Source organism: Sebastes umbrosus, chromosome 4, assembly GCF_015220745.1.
Source record: "Sebastes umbrosus isolate fSebUmb1 chromosome 4, fSebUmb1.pri, whole genome shotgun sequence".
Taxonomy (NCBI): domain Eukaryota; kingdom Metazoa; phylum Chordata; class Actinopteri; order Perciformes; family Sebastidae; genus Sebastes; species Sebastes umbrosus.
Genome location: NC_051272.1, coordinates 9,415,520 through 9,438,761, shown reverse-complemented (window position 1 = coordinate 9,438,761; position 23,242 = coordinate 9,415,520). Strand labels below are relative to the sequence as shown.

The following is a 23,242-nucleotide window of genomic DNA, read 5'->3' as shown; positions in this document are numbered from 1 at the left end:
TCGCATATTTAATTGCTGTTTTACAATCTCCAATTTTCCTCAGCTCTCTCATTAATTATGGACAGAGGTGAACTCACAACGCACTTGGCTCAGTGTTGCCTGCGAGGTTCATTTTCTACAACATAAAACCTCCAGCTGCCACCGCCGTACGCTCCAGCAGTTTCACCTATTGAATAAATAAAAAATAAAACTAACACAGCTCAGCAGGTGATTCCATTTTTTTTTTTTTTATCAGGTCAGGAGCAGCTTGCGAGTGCAGAGCGGAGGGAGTGTGTCGAGGGAGAGCAGCTCTACAGAGCTCAAAGAACCCCATTTATTAAAACCCATTTAAAAACACACTTCAGCACTGAGTCACGGGCTCTCTGTGGACGAGAGCAGAAAACAGACAGACCCTGGACACAGACACTCCTGTTTAAATTGTCTCACGTCTGCACTTCCCCCAGGACAAAAAAGTAAAGGTAAAAAATGTTAAAAGCCGCACGACACAACCATCGAGTACAAACATGTATCCTCACAGAATCACAGAATACAGTTCAAACCTGCTCTCATCAATAGTTTTATCTTAGCAATGCATGAAATATGCATAATGTACAAGATGCCACTAGAAATGCGTCACAAACTCTGCAGTTCCCCTCAGCTTTTAGAGCTTTTTAGCCTCTTTCAGCTCGCTAGTTTGGGTTTTACTTAAGTTAACTGATGATACTGATGCCTTTATATGATCTACATAAGTAAACAAGACCATCAGTGAGAAGATTAGCCATTTCTATATAGTTATTAGGGGTGTCACGATTCTCCAAATCCACAATTCAACTTGACTTTCTATTTAAGGGTCACAATTTGGTTTTCCATCTCACCGTCTGTGTGCTCAAAGCTGTGAGATGGTACTCAGCAGTCCGCTACCTTGTTGCTCTCGCTACTAATATCAGCTGCTCTGATTCAACAATGTTGAGCTGAAAAAACGTATATGTGGGCTGAAATTCAACCGTGGTGTTGTTCTGTCGGGAGATGCAGTGACTTTATGTTAAACCAAGCAAGAGTAGAAGAGCTATGGAGTAAGGAAACTAACTAAAAAAATCGAAAGCGGAAGCCAATTTCGATCGATTTCCAATATGGAGGAAAGGGAGGCACGGTAGAACCAGAACCGAGACTGCACGTGGCAGACTTTCAGACTCTGCTGCAGTAAAACGAGAGGTTTTCTAAAGGGATTCTGGTGCTCGAAACACACTACCACTTTTGTCCAGAAGGACCTATATTTATCAGGTGGACACAAACACGACTCCAATGTCATGTCGCTCCGTGTCTGCTGGATGTAAAAGTACGCAGCTGGTTGCCAACATGTTATTTTTAAGGTGATAACATGTCTATGTTGTGATCACAGTTTGTTGTGGCCCATAAAAACTAAATCAAGGTTGTTAATGCAGGTTTAAATGATATGCTTTCCATGTCGGTGTAGCGTAAATTTAGTTATCTTTAAGATGTCTTTGCAGACAAGCAGCTAGACCAGTACATCAGCTGGTCAGTGTTACTTTGAAACAGCAAATTGGTTGAGCAGTAACAGGGAATTGAACATCTAACCCAGATAGTGCCTTGCTGAAGTTACTATGAATCTAGAATGAACTGTAAAACTAAAGAATATTTTTTCCTTTTCGTGTCGTTTCATCTGCTTCATCATCAGAAGAGGCTTAAATTATTCAGTGTTTCAGAAGAACTGGAGGAGGTACAATGACACACACTGTCTGTGCGTTGGAGATATGTTTTTAGCCATGCATCCCCCCACAAATCATCTGTCTTATCTCCTCACCCATGGGTAGAAAACACAGATCTAAAAAGGATATTTCCATGCAGACTGGAGGAGTTTCCTCTGCAGCAGGAATCAGAGTAATCCTCCCAGAGGGCAGTGAGAGATGAACCTACTTTCACCAGCAGCAGCTGATAAGAAGAAGCTGACACAGGCTCAATAATACAAAACATCCCCGCTGTACACAGAGAAAGAGGACAGCAGTCAGCTGCTCATTAAAGCCGCAGTATCAACAACATCATGATTGGGGCGCAAACTAAGGCTGTTAACGGTTCGTTAGTCATTATTCATGCCGAACCATAACGGTTCGGGGGTCACGGTCCGGTGCAAATAGTTTACCAAAATTGCCAGTGGGCAAAATGCTGCCTCAGTCCCCAGCAGGAGGATTATGTCTGTCTTTCACACTGTTCAAAATAAGAGAAAAGAAATAAATCCTTATAGGCATTTGTCTTTTTTCCCCTCGCTGTACCAAACTCGCACCAAACCGTGACTCATAAACTGGGATATGAACTGATCTGTGACTTCTATGAACCCTAGCTGCAACTATTTTCATTATCGAATAATTAATTGACTTTATGGATTTATTGTTTCGTCTATGAAACTGAGTCATTATGTTTAGCAGATCTGACAGTTTTTAGAAGACGGCACAAGCCCATAAAGTCACAATATAAGTCTGGCTGTTTAACTTTAAACGAGCTGTTGATTATCAAACTAACTTCTGCTTTGTGTGGGAAGAGCTCAGAAGAATCTGTTTGCCTCCTGACTTGGCGACAATGCTGCTCTAAATAAATACCCCAAAGCAAATGTACCATGATCTGGACGCATCTAATCTCCTAATCCATTTACACAACGTCTACACAATAAAAAGCTTTCATAAATCAGTGGCTTTGACTGTGTGATGTTGCACCTCTGCTCTTTTCCCCTGAAGGTTAATGTCATAGTTCATCATGGTGATTAGCCGTCTATTCAATATCGCAATTTTTTTGTTTTCTAAAAGGTGTTTTATTCACCAAATCATCTCAATATTTGTGGTCCTGATTGGATATTTTACTCAGTATCTATGTGTATAGAATAGGGCTGTCTATCCATCAAAATATTTAATCACCATTAATCGCATATTTTTTATCTGTTCAAAATGTACCTTAAAAGGGAGATTTGTCAAGTATTTAATACTCTTATCAACATGCAAGTCGGCAAATATGCTGCTTTATGCAAATGTATGTATATATTTATTGCTGGAAATCAATTAACAACTCAAAACAATGACAAATATTGTCCAGAAACCCTCACAGATACGGCGGACTGTCAGATTTTTCAGAGGCTTATTAAAAATCGCAAGTTGCGTTAATGCGTTAAAGATATTAGTGGCGTTAAAACAAATTTGCGTTAACGTCTTATTATTGCGTTAACTTCGACAGCCCTAGAATAAAAGTAACTGTGATGCTTGTTCATACACCTTATGACGGCTGACTGAATATGTTGTAAATAAATATACCAGCAGCAGCCGAGCTGTATTAGCTGTAATAATGTTAATAATAATGTTAAGTGTAATAATTTCTTCTGATATAAGAAGAGGTGGTCTTTACTTAAGGCGAGGAGGCCCACCATTTTTTCTTTTATAATGTGTTTTTTCTCTCTAATACACCTTACCTACTATTATGAGAAATCTATTATTCATGGTATCCACCTACAGTCCAGTGCACCAGAAGAGCTGCTGCCAAACACTATATACGATATGAGTCTCACGTTCTACCTGTAAGACTTGCGTTTTAACACCTGAACTGGAAAAGACGATACAGATTTGTACATCAGGTCACCGCTGTTGCTGACTTTTGAAAAGTTCTCCTCGGGGCACAGAGTTTAAAAAAACATAATGATGTTTCTGTGCTTGTAGAAGCAGATTTTTTTGGGGTAAGCTCCTCAAAATTGAGACACTACAGAGTTGCTGACTGCAGGCCCCAGAGTGAGCGGTTTTATTGGATTAATGGAGATGGTTAGAGGTTTTAATGAGCTCCTATGGAGGTATCACCTCACTGAAAAGATGATTACTAAAATGAAATCTCACTTTTTGGCTGAGAGCCACTCGGAGGGCCAAAGCTGTCAGATAAGACGACAGAATCAGCGGGTCTGTAATTACTGTAGCAGAGAAGACGACAACTTAACATCTTTTTAATGCACAGAGGTGTTTTGTATAAAAACATACCCTACAGCAATGTAAGATATTTGAGACATTATAATGACAGCCCATCACGGTAAGAAATTAAAGGCACAAATTGAGAGACGTGTGTCCGCTACATAATTAATTCTCAAACGAATTCTCAACTAAAAGGCGGTATTCAAATACAGAAGCTTAGAAAGGTTGGTGAGGAGGAGGTGTAATTACCTGCACTATAATGTCTTGCTTGATAAATTCAGAATAATTTACATAGCACAATAATTCCACAGCACTAATTCAGTATAACAACAGTGATATTCTCCACTCTGCTGATGCGACTACTGCTCTCATTCGCCAGTTAATTCCAACTGTTTCTTGCTTCTTCTTTGCTGTTCATGGTCCTATCGCTGTTACAGTACTGGCAATGAAACTAAACACAGATGTTTCACATTAAAAGCCTGACAGGAAGAGGATGGAGTGTGTCCTTTAAGCTTCTGAAAACTTGATTGGACCCTTCACTAAGCCCCGCCCGTTTGTTGTTAGCTGTTGCTACTGCGTCAAGCTTTGGAGGAGCATACTGTCACTAACTGCAGAAAATATTATCTAATTTTTGGAAAAAACAAAAAAGCGATTTCAGAGAGAAGCAGACAGAGGGTGTGCAATATGCGTTGGATATATCAGGATGTCCAACTATTTCAGCACAGTGTAAAAGTGAACCACCACATCACCTCGCGATCGAGACAGAGGACAATGAAATTAAGGGACAACACTGTTCCTGAAGGTCTCCCTTTAGGGATGACCCCCAATAGTCGACTATTCGATCTAAGAAGCCTGATTCGACTGCCAATCTCACAGATGAAGCAGTGGCAGAAAAACGTGGTTATGAGACATAAGACCATTCCATTCAGGCTATATGGGGGTGCTGAATGTCTGATTATACATTAAATTGCTTGTTTTCCCCTATAGAGAAAATAATACTTTATTTATTATGATAATAAATCATTATTTATTATCATAATAAATCATGATATATAGCCTTTTTTAGTATACATATCAGTCTATTATCAGTCATCTCAGCTCTCGTCCTGCAGATTTCAACACAGATTTGTTGTTCACAATGCAATGATACTGAGTTTAACAGTCTACCTACAGTACAGTCAGGTATCCACATGTTTACTACGTTGGTATCAGAGTAGCGTAATGTAATGTGTCCGTAGCGACTGAGTGAGTGGTCAAGTGACAGAGAGAGAGATGCGCTACGAGCAGATCAGCATCGGAGCAGAGAATAAAATTAGGGGTAAAGTCTTCTTGTGTTATTAAATGTACAGTAGTGTCACACACACACACACACACAGACATTTTACCCAAATCTTATTGCTGTATTATGACAGATGATGTATTTAGTAACCGATGACCAGCAGTGAGTGAAAACTGAACTCCTTCATCAGTGTACGCTGCCATGTTTTGTTCTACAATGCCTCGGTGACAGAAATCAAGTGAGACAGCAGAAGAAGATGTGAATTAATCTATCCTGCCAAACCTCAGCCAATCATGACGTAGCGAGGCGGAGGGGAAGACAAACGTGTCAGACAACACAGTGACAGCCCTGATGAGACGCTGCCTCTGTGTGCCGTGTGTCAAAATCATAAACTGTACTCTCTGTTTGTTCAGCTGACGCAGGAGTGTTTGCCAAGACACAAACCTGATTTTCCTCCACATTTGCATAATCTTTGTCTTGCTCGCTTTTTGTGGGGATGAGAGAGGGAGAGGCTCAACAGAAGCAGAAAGAAAACCAACTCCAAGAATAGATCTGGAGGGAGGATTGTCATAGTGTAATGTTTGATTCGTGCTTGCTGCATCAGCGAGGGTTGCGAGGTTCTGCACCGCCAAAGTGACGTCACACCATCAGACACGGCCCTTTGCAGGGGACCCGTCCAACTTTTCGCACGTCTGCAAATCCAACATTTTTAGAACGAATGGACGGCGAAAATTGAGAACTTTGAGGAACTTTGAGAATGTATTTTTGCCACGAGGAGAAATCCACACGAGTATAAAGATTCAAAAGTTTCCTCTTCACGGTTGCCGATTCGATATGTATTGAAATTCAATATTACGATTTTTTTGCAATTTTTTAAAACCTTTTTACCACTAGACCATGGGAAAAAGTTGAGTCACACACTTTCTAGGGACTTTTACTTTGAAAAATATCTAAATTAATAGATTAAAATGTTTGATTTTCAGCATGTATGTAGTCAGAGATGTGCTGAAGTAAAATATATCAGTCATTGTCAGGAATTATTTAGAAAAAAATTTCCAGCAACCGAAAAATCAAAGAATGAAGACATTCTTTTCACAAATTAGTGGTATTTTCTTTTTAATTTATAAAGGACATGTAATGTTTTATACTTCTGGTGAATATAATCCAATCAATCTTATTTCCATATATATATATATATATATATATATATATATTGTATATACAGTACAGTTCCCTTTGTTAACACCTTATTTTGAAAACCGGACGTAGCCACACGTGTATAATTCAAGGTGGTCGATAGCTCTCCCGTCAGCTCCATTCTCTTTATACATCCATGGTCAGCTCCATCGGGGCAGTCTGAATGCGTTTAACATAAATGTCAGTATATGGGTGCTCTACAGTTGTAGCGTCGGCCCATTTGACCACGGAGATGAGAGTGACGGCCGGCTTGACCGCACGTTTCCGCAATACGATAACGTTTCCTGTCCATGACAGAGTTAGTATGCAGCTTTAGCTATGATGTCTAGCTCTGCTTTTCCTGAAATGTGTGAAACCCAAAGTGTTTCCATACTTTACTGTATGTGTAGTGTTTACTTTGGATTTAACATGTGACGTTACTCAGACTACAACAATAAAAGCGGTAACTTCCTTCTACCTCCACATAGACTCAAATGAAATAAATATATTGATTCTGGCATTAAAAAAATTTATCTTAAAAATTGTAAAAAAATATATATATATATTTTTCCCACCCCTTCTGTGATGCCATCCTTGCAGAAAGTATAACCCAAGCTCAAGTTTATCCACATCGGAGTGAGCCGTGTTGTGTTTCCGACGAACTAATGCTTGTTATCCTCCTAGGGTTCTTTTTCTTCCAACCAAGTCAACCGGATAAGTTTTCTGTTAAAAAAACCTGGCTGTGCCTCAAGCAGCCAGCGAGGTAAAGAGGAGAAATAACCAGGATACCACAGCCAGATGAAAATCCAATGTCCTCATCCCTTCAAAAAGCTGTGCAGCAGGAGGTCGGCGGGGTCGTGCATTGAGTGATCTATCCCACAGCGAGCGGCCGCCGATTCAAAAGCAGGAGGAGGGTAGCGCTCGACTTTAAAACTCTCAGGGAGGTGGCCTAACCAAATCTAACTGTCATCACTATTTTTTTCTAGTAAAGTACATCACAAAATTCCAAATTGCAATCGTGTTGTCTTTCTCTGAAACTGTGAAAAACATCCACACCGGTGATGGCATGTTTGGCTCTTTAGCCCAGTGATTTTCCCCCCAAAAGACTAGATGGCGTACACATTAAACGTCAAAAGCAAGAAAGGTGTTCATATGGCACGCTAAATGCCTTGTGCATTATCGTGGCATTCATACGTCTTTTCGTGCGAACAGGCTGTGTAGGTAGCTGTGACGCATTAATACAACTTTAGTCGCATCTAACTTTCTCTGAACACTCATTTTAAATGCCAATAAAGCTGAATACATGGCGCATGAGACTGAACGGAGCAACTCGACTGTCACTTGGCAGAGTAACCGGCTGTGTGTGTCGCCTACAGTCACACCAGACTAAAGTAAAGAAGACAACTTTCTGTTGTCTCTTACTTTTTCTGTGATCATGCATTTTAAACATCTGCAGCCGATCATACAGCACAGCTGCCGTCATTAACCTGTAATTAAGTTGATTTTGTCAGACGACGTCGCAACCATAAAACAATGATTTGGTCAACTGGGCTGTCTGTCTTCTCACCAGATGTTGACTGTCATTCACATTTTTGTTTTTTGCCAACTAAAAAGAGGGTGAAGAAGAAGAGATTTAGTCGTTTTCATGTTGCTCAGGTGTTTCACTGTGGACAGAGTACTCTACTAGGGCTGCCCCTTCTCAAGGCTGGCCCACACTAAAAGATTTTTCAAATCTTAACAGATGTTTGAGACCCCACACATAACGCCATGTTATGTTAAATTGAACAGTTTAGTAGGGAAGGATGGATGGATAAAGTCATGGAGACATGTTAAATAAACACTTGTGTTGTTGCCACAAATCAACAAGTTGGTCCTCCATTTCTGAGGTCCATCTTACTACTTCATGTTTTGCATTAGCTCATGCATTAGCCGCGGTAGTGACGGTAGTTGTCCTTCCTTCTTCAGTCAGCTTGGTTTTCAATTGGCTATCGTTGTTTCTCACGCGACTGCGTCATCGGCTGTCCTCCGGGTTCCCAAACACAACAGGATATCCCATCGTAAATATTGAACATGTTTAATATTTACAATTTGAAATCGGTGCGACCAAGATGGACTTCTGAGCCAATCAGGGGATGTAAAAAACACTCTTATGTAGTGTGTGACTAATCAAACCCCTGCTGAGCTCGATCAGATCCTGACGCACACACTGACGTCATCAATGTAGTTTCTAGATGACAGTTTAACGAGTCACTTCACTCTTTATATAATATGCGTCCTTTAATGTGTGATGTAGCGCTACTGCTCATATTCCCTGAAGCTTAATAAAACCTCATATTACATTTCATATAAGTGTTAATATAATTTCCTCTAATTTCTTCTTCTGGAGGCACTCCTGTCATAAAGCAAGAGGCAAGAGATTGTGTAAGGAACATTAGGCAGATGTTAACACACCGACAGAGCTCATTTGAGTTAAGTACAGTATATAAATGGCTTACAGTTGAGTACAGGTCAGCACTGACTGGCTCAATGCACACCGTGTTAAAAGATCGACTCATGAAAGATTGCATTTGTTTAAATGCCTTTATTTCCATCAGTGATGATTAGAGGCCGACTGAAACATCAGCCAGGGAAATATAACCTGATGATTTAAAAAAAAAAAAAGTTTATTAATTAACCTAACTTAAATTGATTCTTCCAGCGTCCCAGCACCCAAGGCTGCATGTGTCTGCACAGATCCCATTCGCACGAAAAGGCACATGAATGCAATGATAATCTGCAAGGCGTTTAGTGTGCAATAAGAACGCCTTTCTTGATTTCTGAGTGTCATTTGCAATGTAAAAGCATCCGTGGAGAAATGCTACAGTAAGAGTTAGTGACAGTATAAAAAGCGAGAAAGTCCACTTATGGTTGGCAGGTGGGGAGGTGGATGGGTCCAACAAACACCAGACTAGTTATGGTATGTTGTTTCCGTATGTATTTTAGTTAGTTTACATACTTATTTTAAGACCAACCATGACCATGTGATTGTAGTTTAGTTGCGTGGCATACAAATGGCACGCGAAAAGCGGCGTACAACTGACACGCGAAAAGGCTAAAATGCGTCCTCATGACACGCGAAATGTCTGTCTAATAGTGACATTTATATGCTTTTCAGTAAGACCGGGTTGCTGCACATGCAGGGTTCAACATTAATGTTTTTTTTTCACTTGTCCGGTCGGGCAAGTGGGTTGCTAGATTGCCCAGGCAAGCCTTATTGTTGGGCCCTGACACGGAGTTGGTACAGATTCCTGCTGGCAGCCATGTCTATCACATGAAAGGCGAGCTACAGTATACGATGTCTTTTTCTGCTACCGGCAATGTGCCAAGAAATGTAGCAATGCGCCAGCAAAAGGCGAGGAAGAAGAAGACTGCTAGCAAATGTATTATGTTGTAAGTAATGCATGTTTCAAAATATTTTTTTTTTTACTTATTTCTACAAGAAAGAAAATGCATTCAACAGGTTTGATAGATCTAAAGGACACACAGTGTGTCAGTGAGACAAACTGACTATAAAGAGAACTGTGTTTGTTTACAAGAAGAAAACTGTGTTGCTTTTAAGAGGTACAAGATTAAAGTAGTTCGTCATTGCTTTAGTGCTGTATGTCCGTAAAGTTGTTGTACTTGTGAAAGACAGATTGTAAAAAAGTATAGTTAAAATAAAATCAGCAGAGGCCCAGATGACTTTAAGTCCATAGTATGGGATCACACATTTCCCATAATGCAACAAGTGACTGTCCTTCATTAAATCCTCCCTGCCTGGTACTGTACTGCCGCCTTCACGTCATGTGGGATGAATGGTAGAGATGGGAAAGATTGCCTGTTCACAACTTGCGAGCGTCATCAAGGCGGTTATATGATTACAGAGTTGGTCTAGTGAGGATTAAAAGACTGTGCACACCGACAATATAACGCCACCATATCCATTAAATTTGGGTTTAATTGCATTGAACAACAGTCTTGCCTCATGTGAGGCATCCATTTGTTTTGTTGTCAGGCACTTATATTAGTCGCATATCTCGAAGTGACGTTTTACAAGTCATAAACTTACAGTAACTCCAATATGACATGAACAAGGCATAAACGCCCAAACTCCGTATAAAACAGCTCAACAGGAAATCCTCTTAAGGACATTTTGTGCAGCTGACACTCCTATCAAACACCTGCAGCCTCGTTCCTTTTAGAAAGTAAAGTAGATTGTGATGCAATTTCCAATCAGTTGCTCCAAAACAAACATTGTAAAACAACAAAATCCATTTTGCGAGTCGTTAGGCCCCACACTGTCATCCCTCCATCTGATTAACCAAGCAGCGCCTCAGTAAAATGTCAGCAGTAAAAAAACAGGCAGAGCGGCTTCCTAACACAATCACAACCTATTTGAACAGAAGACTTGGAAGAAATAAGAGGACAATAAGCTTTAAAGTGGTCCATTATGGCTGAGACTGCTGCGTCTAGCAGTGATGTGTTCTTCTACTCCTGTTGCTCAAAGACTGATTACATTTATATTTTTAGAATTTAGATTAAAAACCGTCAACCAAAGAGAAATACACTGCGGTTAACAAACTCTAATTCGTACATAAGAAGCAACCAATAATAGACAGGTCAAAGGTTAGAGGGTCACAGCCAGGGTCTGAAATTAACATTTTTCCTCACCTGCCACTGTGGCTGGTCACTGAACATATCTACCAGCAACTAATTTTTTTTGTCTGTCACTTCTGAAATCTAAGTAGAACGCTTTAAAATTGTAAACACTGAGTCAGTGGTACTAGACCGTAGAATTATGGAATATATCATGTAACCTTAATCCATGACTATATTTGGTAACACCTCATTTTAGTCGGTGTCCCATGCGCACTCGCATGTTCAGACTCAGACTCCAACATAAACTACACGGAAGCACCAAAACCTCAAAGTTCAATCTAGTGAAGCCCATCTTGCAAAACAGTGTCTGTCGCGGTCGTAGTACCCCGCGTACTACGACCGTAAGCTTTGGTCTCCAGGGCTGGAGTCTCTGCTGTACTCTGCTCCTCTGCCTGCCTGCTTGCCTTCACTCAGCTCGCTCCACCTCATGTGCATGCGCGCACACTACACACTGCAGAAGAGTTAGTAGCTCTGAGAATATATCTAGTGAATGTACAGTGGACGTTTGTGCAGAAATAAATGCTGCAGCTCCTCCAGACCAACAGAGGTTCTCCGTGTCTTCTCAGCAAGAAACGTTATCGTCTCCGACCGGGTGCCGGTGTCTCCCTCCGGCCGCGGTCGGGAGGCTGAGGCAGGAAAAGCCATCACTAGGATCAGCATTGATTCATGGAGAGACCTTCGTCTGGTCAGCTAACATTACTGCCAAGCAGGTGAAATATAGAGTGATATTGTGCTTTTAGCTGACGTGTCGCCTCACTGTTTTGAGCAATGCTCGTTCATGTCTATTTAGAGCGAGCGATCCCGACGCTGACTTTCGTTGACTTGACGGCCACAGGTGTCGCTGTTAACAAGCATTTCTGAAAGTTACAAATAGTCCCTTTAACAAAATTCAGAAAAAAACTCTGTTTAAAAAAAAGCATTGCACAGCTTAATGTAATAGTACCACTGTTGACCTCTATGTATGTAAACACAAACTGGTGCTAAGAAGCCACTACACTGTAAACAGTATCAGCTCTGCTGGTGCACCTGTCACCTGCACTCTACAGGTGGAGGATCAAACAGCTAAGCTAATGCTAACATTAAAAGTGACTGTTAGCTAGTTAGCCTGCTAGCCAACTTAGCAAACACTACCGCGGAGGACAGTTTCTCCTCCTGTTTAGCACCAAAATAATCTTCAAACTAAGTTTATACACTGTTGGAGAAAGCTAGCGAACAAAGAAAACTGTAGCGAGCGAAACAAATCCTGCTTAAGGCGTTTTAATGGAGCGTCAATTGAACTCCATTCAAAAATCATTCAATTTAATATTGTATTGATTCTCTGCAGCGATACACAGAAAAGAGACTATAATGTAGATGTTTTGATGGATAAATAGACTGTATTGGTGAATTCGGCTTGCATAAAACACATAATATAGCACGTTTTTTAAAGATATTTCAACTTTCCCTCAGACCTCAAGCGGTGGAAAGTAGCGTGATTTGGGAGGCAAGGAAGACCGAGAAGCAACAAAACAAAACAAAAAAACAATTTATTGAGTGAAGAATGTGTATATGATGAAAGCCGAATTTTATAGTGGACTCTACAGATTTGTAAAATATATAAAACCATACTCTAAGTGGTGTATGTTTGTGCCAATAAGTACGACAACCCAAAACATACGTTTTTTTAGATGGGGTCTTGCTTGAGTGGCGACAAACTGTCACTAAACAAGCTTCTACAAACTAATAAACATCATTTCGAAACACTTAAGTTATTAAAAGGAGCATCGTGGTAAAAATGCACATCTTTAGCAGTCATTATGTGGAGGAAAACACTGCTTTACATGCTGGAAATAAGAGAGAAGAACTCACGTTTGCAGGAGTTGTGTTTGTTTTCCCTCGCTTGGTTTCGAACAGACTGCTGTAATGCGCATGCGTGAAGGAAACGTCATTTATAACAACAAGACACACTGACTGTATTGAAAGTAAAATAATAAATCATGAAAATAATAAAAAAAAAATATTTCAATATAAAGTAAAATGTTGCTGGAAAAAATAATAAAATAAGATACACATAGAATAAAAAAATAAAAAAATTAAGTTGTATTAATAATAAATGACAATAAAGTCTCAAAAATATAGGCCTGTACAAAAATGTTTTATTACTTCAAGTTGTGTTTAAAGGGACTGTTTGTAGGAATCAGAATTGCTTGTTAACAGTGACACCTGTGGCCGTTAAGTCAATGAAAGTCAGGGTCGGGCTCGAGCTTGCTTGCTCTACATAGACATGAACGAGCATTGCTCAAAACATTGAGGCGACACACGTCAGCTAAAACCACAATATCACTCTATATTTCACCTGCTTGGCAGTAATGTTAGCTGATCAGACGAAGGTCTCTCCATGAATCACTGCTGATCCTAGTGTTGGCTTTTCCTGCTTCAGCCTCCCGACCGTGGTGGGAGACAGACACTGGCACCCGGTCAGAGACGATAACGTTTCTCGCTGCGGAGCTCCGTCACTTCACAAGACACGGAAAACCTCTGTTGTTCTGGAGGAGCTGCAGCATTTATTTCTGCACAAACGTCCACTGTACATTCACTAGATATTCTCAGAGCTACGAAGTCTTCTGCAGTGTGGAGTGTGCGCGCATACACGTGAGGTGGAGCGAGCTGAGTGAAAGCAAGCAGGCAGGCAGAGGAGCAGACTACAGCAGAGACTCCGGCCTGATCATCTGATCATTCCAATACACGATATTTTCACGACAACATGGCCATCTGGATTGAAGCTAAGTGGTGAGTTAGAGTGGTGTTAAAATGGTCGTCAAACACCGCTTTGTTTCATGTACGTATCATAACAACGGCTTGTAAATCCGCCGTCCTCTGTCTTCCGGTTTCCCTTTTTGAATGATGAATACAGACTACTGCCGCCTACTGGTGTTGAGAGTTATTTCATCTCATGTAGGCGCAGAACATACGTGGTAATTGGCCGCTGGCTGTCATCTTTGCGATGTGTTCAAGTGCAACTTTTTGGCAAAGCCAAAGGCGTCATTAAGCGACACAACTGGTGGCCTTCGTCGCCTATAGTTCTTTGATGTTGGCTTGTTGTGTCCCCAGCTTTAGAGCCTTACCGGGTGGGGCTAAAAATCTAAATTGCATCCAGTGGCACTAGAGAACAAGTCAGGTGGTCACCAAAATCATTAGGAATCATCCTCTGGTGAGCATAAACATCCAGAGTGAATTTCATATCAATCTGTCAAGTAATTATTGAGACATCTCTCTGTGGAAACATCTGGATCAATCAGAATCATCATGCGCCGGGCAGAAACAACAACTTCCCTCTCATCAAACAGCCGCACTGCTCTGAGCTATCACTGCTGTCATATCCATGTTCCATTATAGATGGAAACCTCAGAAGCTTTTACAACCAGATTACTGACTGTTTAATTAAATTGAATAATGCCAAACACTCGCCGAGCCCGTGATAGAGAGCATCATTCTGCTGCTGTATTAGCAGGAGGCTCATTACTCAGCACTAATGAGTTTCTCCTGTAGAGACACATCACAGGAGCAGGCCCGAGGTTCTGTTCCTGCTTTATGGGTCTAATCAACCGTCCTGCTCTGTGAAGAATATCACCAATAAACTACATACATAAGGCTGTCTTCCAGACGGAAAACAACAACTTCCATATTGTTCTATTTGGCCCTGTCGCTGCCTGGAGGAGGAGGAGGAGGAGGAGGAGGAGGAGTCATTAGCTAGTCTTACTGTTCACTCTGACCTCAGGATCATGTTGCTGCTGCTGCTGTTGCATTCAGGTAGGAAATGTGAATGTGAACCTGTAGATGGAGGACGATCTTATCCCTTTAAGGTCTCAGTCCGCTTTGAAGAATCTATTTGTGTCGTCCGACTGTGTCTGAAGTCAAACCTGTTCCGAATGGAAATCAGGATGAAAAACCTCCTCATGCCTGCATCCAACTGCCCCCCTGATCTCTCTCCAACAACTTTGTGTCTTTGTAGTCTCGACACCCGTAATCGTACAAAATGAGGATAACTGAGCATGACTCTCCCATGAAGATAACCCGGAGGTCAGATGTGTCGGTGTCACCAAGCAGCAACACTGACTACACAAAAATATGTCCATAAATCCTGACGCCAAACTCCCAGCAGCGACGGGGGGCCGGAGGATGAGGAGGAGGAGGAGAAGGAGGAGGAGGAGGAGGAGGAAGAGGAGGAAGAGGAGGAGGAGGAGGAGGAGGAGGAGGAGGATTACTCGTCCTGTCCGCCCCACAGATGAGATCCATCATCACCAGGAGTGGTGGTGTTGCAGACAGAGAGCTGAGGGCATGTCGACCTGTGATCCAGACAACCTGAGCCCTCTGCTCTGTGCTCACAGCTGTTCATTAAACTGACAGCAGTGTAAAAACTACCATCCAGGTTCATGTCAGCAGGTTTCTAGAAACTGTATTCATCCTGTATTCATCATATATGTGAGATCAAGATGTTAACTTGTGGGACAAAGTCTTCATCATCCAGATGTGATTTATTACTCTATGTTAAAGAAGAGTTTAGAGCAAAGCAGGCGGCTTTGCAAGGCTACTCAGACACAACGCTAGCAAGGCAAGAAAGCTTTATTTATGCCAACGAGTTACACAGAGGCAATCCATTGCTTTCCATTGGCAAATAAAGGCACTAGAATAAAAGCAATAAAAAACAGAATAAAGCAATTAGGAGAGAATTTTTTTTTTTTTTTAAATAGATAAATGAAATAAAATCCAAATGGATTGAAGGAAATAAAAGTGCAGAGAATCTAAAAAGGCACAGGAGAACAACAGACTTTTTACTCTAGATTTGAGAGTGGTTGGGATCATCAGGAGTCGGTTCCATCTGCAGCGTTGCAGCTAATTATGGAGGACGGAACCTGCCATTATAAAAAATATATCAATAAATAAATGACTCGATAAATAAATGAATGTAGCAAAAATAAAATTCTAAATAAAAGTAGCAATTAATTAATTGATAAAATGTGACATAAATTGATATTTCTATTTTAATTTGCTTCTTTATTTATTTATCGTTGTATTAATTCCCTCATTTATTGACTTTTCTGTTTAAGTTTCCCTTTCATTTATCTATGTATTTATTTTTTAATAATTTGTAATTCATTTATTAATTTGTGCAGCCCCCTCATTTGCATAATGAGGCAGAAATGCATAAAGAAATTTAGAAATAAATATGAAAAGAAATGTAGAAAGAAAAAAAGTTTGTGGAAAAAAATAAGGGGTGAAATACAAAGGGAAAATAGTGCATAAATAAATGCATAAATAAATAACAGGGAAAACTAAACAGAAGTTTAAATAAATAAGGGAATTAATACAAAGATAAATAAATAAAGATGCAAATTAAGAAAATTATTTTTGTCAAATTTTATCAATGAATTAATGGCTACATATATTTTTAAGAAAGTTTTTGCTATATTTAATGACATATTTATTTATTTATTGAGTCATTTAATTATTTATTCATTTATTTTTGGCAGGTTCCATCCTCCATAGCTAAAAGAAGCTTCAGCCTGTTTTGGTTCTAACTCGAGCTTCTCGAGCTGGAGTTGTTTGATGGTCTTTTTGTTGAAAATCAGACAAGAGGCCATTACAGTAGTCCACCCTGCTGGAAATGAAGGCATGAATATCTTGTCTGGACATGATACGTCTAATTCTTGCTATTTGTTTGAGAAGATAAAATGCAAATTTAGTGAATGCCTTCATGTGGCTGCTGAAGCTCAGAGTCTATTAAAACACCAAGACTTTTCCAATTAGCACTAAACACAAAGAGGTGAGGCTGATGGGAATGCCATTAGTTTTGCAGGTATTTGGTTAGAAACCAAGTTATTGAGCAAATTAAGACCTGATGATGGTGGTAGATGACAATGTGTGACATCCTGAGGGGAACATACTGTATAATGTCTGCACAAAATGTCATGGCAATCCATCCATTCGGATAAAAAACAGAAACTGCACAGAAAATGCTTCAGTATGATACTCTGAAATATTTAGATTTTACCATCAAAGCTGATTTCGTTATCTAGTTACATCATGTTCTATCTTAACAGCCAGTAAACAGCTGATATTGTGTGTTAAAGGCCTGAATTGACATAATAAATTGACATAGTAAATATTTAAAATGTTTTATTCATTCTTTGCACATAACATGGATAATTTGTTGAAATCTTTTGGCAGGTTATTGATGATTGTGGTTTTGATGCTGTAGACATGAAACTTGTCAGAATGAATATTCCTGTGTTGGTGTTTCTGTCTGATTAGATCTGAGATCTCCTCTGACCTTCATCCTTCATTGTTGTGCCGTTATAACGCTCCTTCACATTATCGTTGATCAAGGAAATGATCCATCCATGATCCATGATGAAGTCTGTCTCTCTCTCTCACACTAATACCAGCCCGCAGCAATTAACTCCATAAAAATGTTATTTGCAATTTTACTGTTAAGTCATGTATTAATTCTGCGATCAATTACCTTCACTGCAGCTTTTCCAGACTCATTTCACTGATGGATGTCAGTCGTGACTAAGGACTAAACTCTGAGAAAACTTTAAGTAAAGTTTCTGAACCAGTTTTTTTTTTTCTGGGTTAAAATGGGGAAAAGTTGTACCTCAACTCTCACTGGGGACATTTTTAGGCATAGGTGCACTAAGTAGTCGTGGAAGTAATTAAGTACATTTACTCAAGTACCGTAGGCCTACTTAAGAACAATTTTGTACTTTTACTTTACTTGACTGATTCCATTTTTTGCTACTTTATATTTCCATTTCACTACAAGTTGGAGACAAATGTTGCACTTTTTACTGAACTAGGCCTACATTTTTTGACAACATACTTTGCAGATGCAGATTAATAATTAAAGGTCCCATATCATGCTCATTTTCAGGTTCATACTTGTATTTTGTGTTTCTACTAGAATGTTCAAAAACCCCTTTATTTTCCTCATGCTGTCTGCCTGAATATGCCTGTATTTACCTTTGGTCTGAAACGCTCCGTTTTAACACATTTCCCACAACATATACTATCAAAAGAACGTTTTCACTGTCTGTGACATATTCTACAGATATCTAGACATTGAAACTGTAGTAATGTTGCTGGTATGATGCCAATAAACTCTCAAACAATCATTTTCACTGCCTGTTGTTGCTGTGAACCGCACGCGGCTCGTGCTAAAAATAGGCGAGACCTCGAATCTCTAGAAGAGACGCAGCTGACACGCAGCCGAGCCGCGCTGCTCACGCAGGCAGTGTGGCTGCTCTAACCTGTTAACATGGACGGCGAAATAAAAAAACAACAGATTCCGCAGCCGCCACGCGCTGCTGAAGTTCCCTGTGTGGCCCCGGCGCTAATACCTGCTTCATATTTTCTCTAATCTTTTCAGCCCCTCCTTTACTTTTTAACATTTTCTTGTCCATCCTTCTTGTTAGCCATGTCACATCGATAAAATTCTGATAGTGAAACGAGTTACAGCCGCAGCAGTAGCGACGGAGTAAGCTACAGCACAGCTTATGGCGTAAGCACAAGTTACCTAACTTGGCTGTGATTGGCCGGTGATCCCAGTTCCTGGAACACACCCACGCAGCACCCCGAATGACAGGAACACAGAGGGCCGTTGAGAGACAGACGAGATGTCATTTTTGATGGTCCAACAGGATTTGTCCTGGTATGCCAGATGGCCTGTATGCTTGGTTTTATAACTCGGTTTGGATGAGGGAAGGTGCCAAAGATTTAAAAGTGTATCATGCATCTAATGTGTGCATTTCATCACTGTACTTAGCACCTTTTTCAGGGAGCACATAGTGAGCTATTCTTTGATGATATCAGACAGACTCAGAGCTCAGCAGACCTTCCCGAATCCCGAGGTAATAAAGGTTTACAGCAGAGCGGTGACCGTTGGCGCTCTCAGCTGGTCTCCTGAGGACTCCTGCACGGTGTCGACACCTCGTCCTCAGAGAGTCATTATTCTGAGCGGCGGGCCGGCACAAGGCCTCGGGATGAAACGAGAGGGGTCTTTATGAGCTGCCGCCGGGGCAGAGGTGCAGATATAACGAGACCGAGGAGATGGATCATTATGGAGCCGGTTCAGGAGTGTGTGGAGTGCGAGTGGGTGTGTGACGGCGTGTTTGACAGCAATGGAGTGTCGTGTCGAGGCCTCCGAACAGACAGAGATGGTTAGTTAAATGTCTTTAAGTCTCCAGAGTGTCGGCAAATTAGACGCTGCAGTCTACAGTTACAACATGCTGTTATACAGAGTTCATGCTGCTGATCTCCACTTCTGTAATCCCTGACTACTATGTAGTTTGTTCATTTTTTCTCTAAGCTAAGTGAACGCATCATTGTCAACTGGTAACGTCAATTAAGTATAAATGTAGACCAACACAAGACACAAAAGGCTTTATACAACTTTTGTTGTGTAAAATCAGTGGAATTCCCCTTTAACAGCAGGCACCTATTTGTTTCTATGGCTTTTATGCTCCTTTAATAAGCTTTTAAGTAATAAATATCCTACAGTTGATGTCCTGACGTTTAGTCCCCAGTATGGGTCAAGCTGTCACGATTCAGGAATTGCAAAATTGGACCCCAATGCAGATAAACTGAGGAGGAGGCAGCAGGGAGAGTTTAAGTGGGTTTAAATGAAAAGATGATTTACAGCTGGAGTCCAAGGCAGGCCGGTAATTGAAGTTAATCCAACACAAACTATTAATACTGAACACTGGACAAACAAAGTCCTGTGTTTGTTGAACCCATCCATCTCCCCTCCCACCCACCATAAACAGTCTTTCTCACTTTTTATTCTACGTCCCTAGCTCTGAGCGTAGCACATCCACGCAGATGCGTTTACATCGCAGTCAGTACAGACTACATGGCGTGAAATGACACGCCAAAAGCAAGAACGGAGATGTTATTGCACACGAAATGACTTACAAATTACCGTGTCATTCATTCGCCATCGGGTGAGGCCAGTCTGTTTCTCATATGTGGAAACAGACGGGGGGTTGCTTGGGCAGCTCCATCATCAGCACCATTACAGAAGCTGCAGTATTTGTTTAGTTGTTTAATTAAAGTTGTGCGTGTGACAGGGACGCTCCTCTCCGTCTGACACCACTCTGATGAGATGCGTTGTTTGTCCCAACTCTCTTATTGGGTTTCATGTGAAAGATGAAAGCCGTTCACCTCGTATAGGATCTCAATTATCATACTTCAACAGTGGAGCTTTGCTAAGAGAGAAAAATGGCTCATTATTGGAATTGTTCTGGTGTAAACATTTGATTAAAGACACTCTGCGTTCTGCTCTGCTGCCCACTAACTTACATTTATAAAGTGGTTGAATCTAATGAATCCCGGAGGACAGCTTTGCACCCGTTAGATTTTAATAATCTCAGAAGCTCGTTTGTCAATCACAACTTTAAATAACTTGAGGAGACGTTTCTGGAATTCAACAATTCTTCATTGTGAAATATTTTGCAATTACAGCAGTGCTGCTGCACACAAATCTGTTGTTTGGCGTTTTGCATAATGACTACAAATGTGTTGAATCCGGAGAGAGACCTGCTCTTCTCCTCCTGTTAGATCACAGAGTTTGAAGATGGAGCTTTGTTCGTCTAAGAACGTCACCCAGGTTTCTACACGATTGAGGTGCAACACAAACTGACCTTTCTGCACAGCGTCACTTTAAAACATTATGCCACAAACTGGGCCGCGTGGTCATGACAAAAGAGGGAGAAGCACACAAGCCAATTAACAAATGTTGTATTAATCTAATGATGACCCTCTGCCACGCCATGCTGTATTATGAATTGATCTTGTAGCTGTCCAACAAGTCCTCTAAATTAAACAAACTTCAGTACGACACATACCTTTTTTCTGATCTAACGCTATGATTAAGGTTTAGTTATGGGTCTAGGCACAACAACTTTGTTAGGATTAGGGAAACATTGTGGTTTGGGATGAAATGATTACTTCATTAAGGTTGGGGGACCTTCGTCGTCACAACATGATCTCATGGGAAGATGTATAAATAGCACGCCACTTGTCATTGACATTCCACATGTCATGATAATGCATTTTAAGCTTTTCGTGTGTCATTTCATGCCAGGGGGTTAACGTGAAACGGATGCGGTTATGTTTAGGCAACAAAACCACTTAGGTTAGGTTAGGTTAGGTTTAGGAAAACCCAGCTCGTTCTCATTCCCAGAGCGTCAATTAGCTGTAAAATGAGAAAGTTTGTGACCCAGCAGCCATGTTGATTTTGTTGGAAACGCCAAGAACCGCCCACCAGCACAGCACAGCCAATAGGAACGCTCTCTCTCTGAAATGACCTGTGATTGGCCAAAGTCTCTCGTCACGGGCTAGATTTTTTAAAGCCTGAGAACAGAGCCATGAGGAGGTGCAGAAGTCTCGTTTTCTCTCAGAACACTCGAATTACAATATGCTGAAAAGTTATTATGGAATTTTTGCCCAATGATGCCTACTGAAGCTTTAAGCATGTGTTTACTGTGAATGCAAAGAGGTGTCTGTACTGTATATGACGAGCTGCGATGAGGACATGTTGGAAAACCATCACGGTTGGGCTTAAAATAAGTACATAAACTAAGTAAAAATACATAAACAATGTAACATAAGTACGGAAATCACATCACAAACGTCACTAACATCACTTCAAAACAAGTCAACAACACTTTTGGTTTCACACAGTCCTACAGGACACCGGCCTCCTGGGTGAAAGTCCTGGGTTTGTTCCTGCTAGAGGACTTTGTCACCAAACAAATGTTGTTTTGAAGCACAGAAACAACAGAAGTTGTAGTGTTTTCTCGATCTCTTGTGGCTCTATGACGTCAGTCTACTTCCTCCCCTGTTCCTGACGGACAAGAGTCGTAATTGCTACGGCCTTTGTCACCTGAACGCAAACATGTTGTTTTTGGACATTTCCTGAAAGGACTGACGATGTTGTTTTTCGTAGAAGGAAGTCTGACTCAGTCTTATAGAAAAGCTCTGTGTCGCAAACAAAGAAAATGTTGCCCCAGTCACAGTGCAGAAACAGCTCTGGTCTAGTTGGTGAAACAATGTTTAATAGATTTATATATATTTATATTTATTATATTTATAAAAACTGTCATTTTATATCTACTGGTTACTGTCTGTTTTTACTCTATATATTATATTATATATATATTATACATTTTTTTCAAATTGAAATGTTAAACGGCATATTTAGTTAAAATTGGTAGCATTCTAGCTGTGTAACAAAGTGCACATAATGGTTCATATGTCTTTTAACAAAATAGTTCACAAAACTGCTAAAAAATGCCGTCAAACTACTTTGAAAAACATGTATAAATACCAACCTGGTCTCATTGGAAGTCGTATAAATACCACGACATTACACAGACTTTCTGCGTCTCATGAGTATAGATTTTAGCGTTTAAACGTGTCATTTGTACGCCACGCAAACGTCCACAGTTACAAGAAAACCACATAGTTAATTAAGGTAAGGGTAAGGGAAAATATCATCGTTGGGCTTAAAATAAGTATTTAAACTAAGTAAAACACGAACGGAAACAACTACGGAAAACACGTCACAAAAGTCAATAAAAAAACGTGACAATCGTCAAGTGACAAACGTAACTTACAAAACAAAACACTGGTCAACAGCGGTCTCGAGCAGCAGTCTCCTGGTTAAAAGTCCAGTGTTTGTTGGACCCATTCACCTCCTCACACGCCAACCATAAGTGGACTTTCTTGCTTTTAATACTACGTCACTAACTCTTACCGTAGCATTTATACGCGGATGCGTTTACATTGCAGTCAGTACAGGATACATGGTGTACAAACGACAAGCGGAAATTAATCAAAGGCGTACTTATTGCAAGCTAAATGCCTTGCGCATTATCGTAGCATTTATAAACGTTTTCATGCGAACGAGCTGATAAACAGAGCTGTATTACATTCATCAATCAGTTTATTAATTCATTGATTCAAACAGTGCATACGGTCTGTCTGTAATGTACCGCAAAAGTTCATTTTTTTTAAGTGTACTATCACAGAGGTTCCTATAGGAATGAATGAACTTCTGGTTGACTTGTACGTGTACACAGAGCTATGTGGAAATAAGGCGTTAACCTCAGATTAGTTTTCACAAACACAGTCGAAC

The 23,242-nt window shown here is 40.5% G+C and overlaps 1 protein-coding gene across 1 annotated transcript in view; it reads right to left on the bottom strand.

The window, feature by feature from the left end:
- Positions 1-12,979, bottom strand: part of pot1 (protection of telomeres 1 homolog) — a 67,753-nt gene extending 54,774 nt beyond the window's left edge. Inside the window, exon 1 of the mRNA XM_037768230.1 lies at positions 12,913-12,979. The gene's annotated coding sequence lies outside the window, so the exon portion shown is untranslated. The remainder of the gene's footprint in view (positions 1-12,912) is intronic.
- Between the last annotated feature and the right edge of the window lie 10,263 nt (positions 12,980-23,242).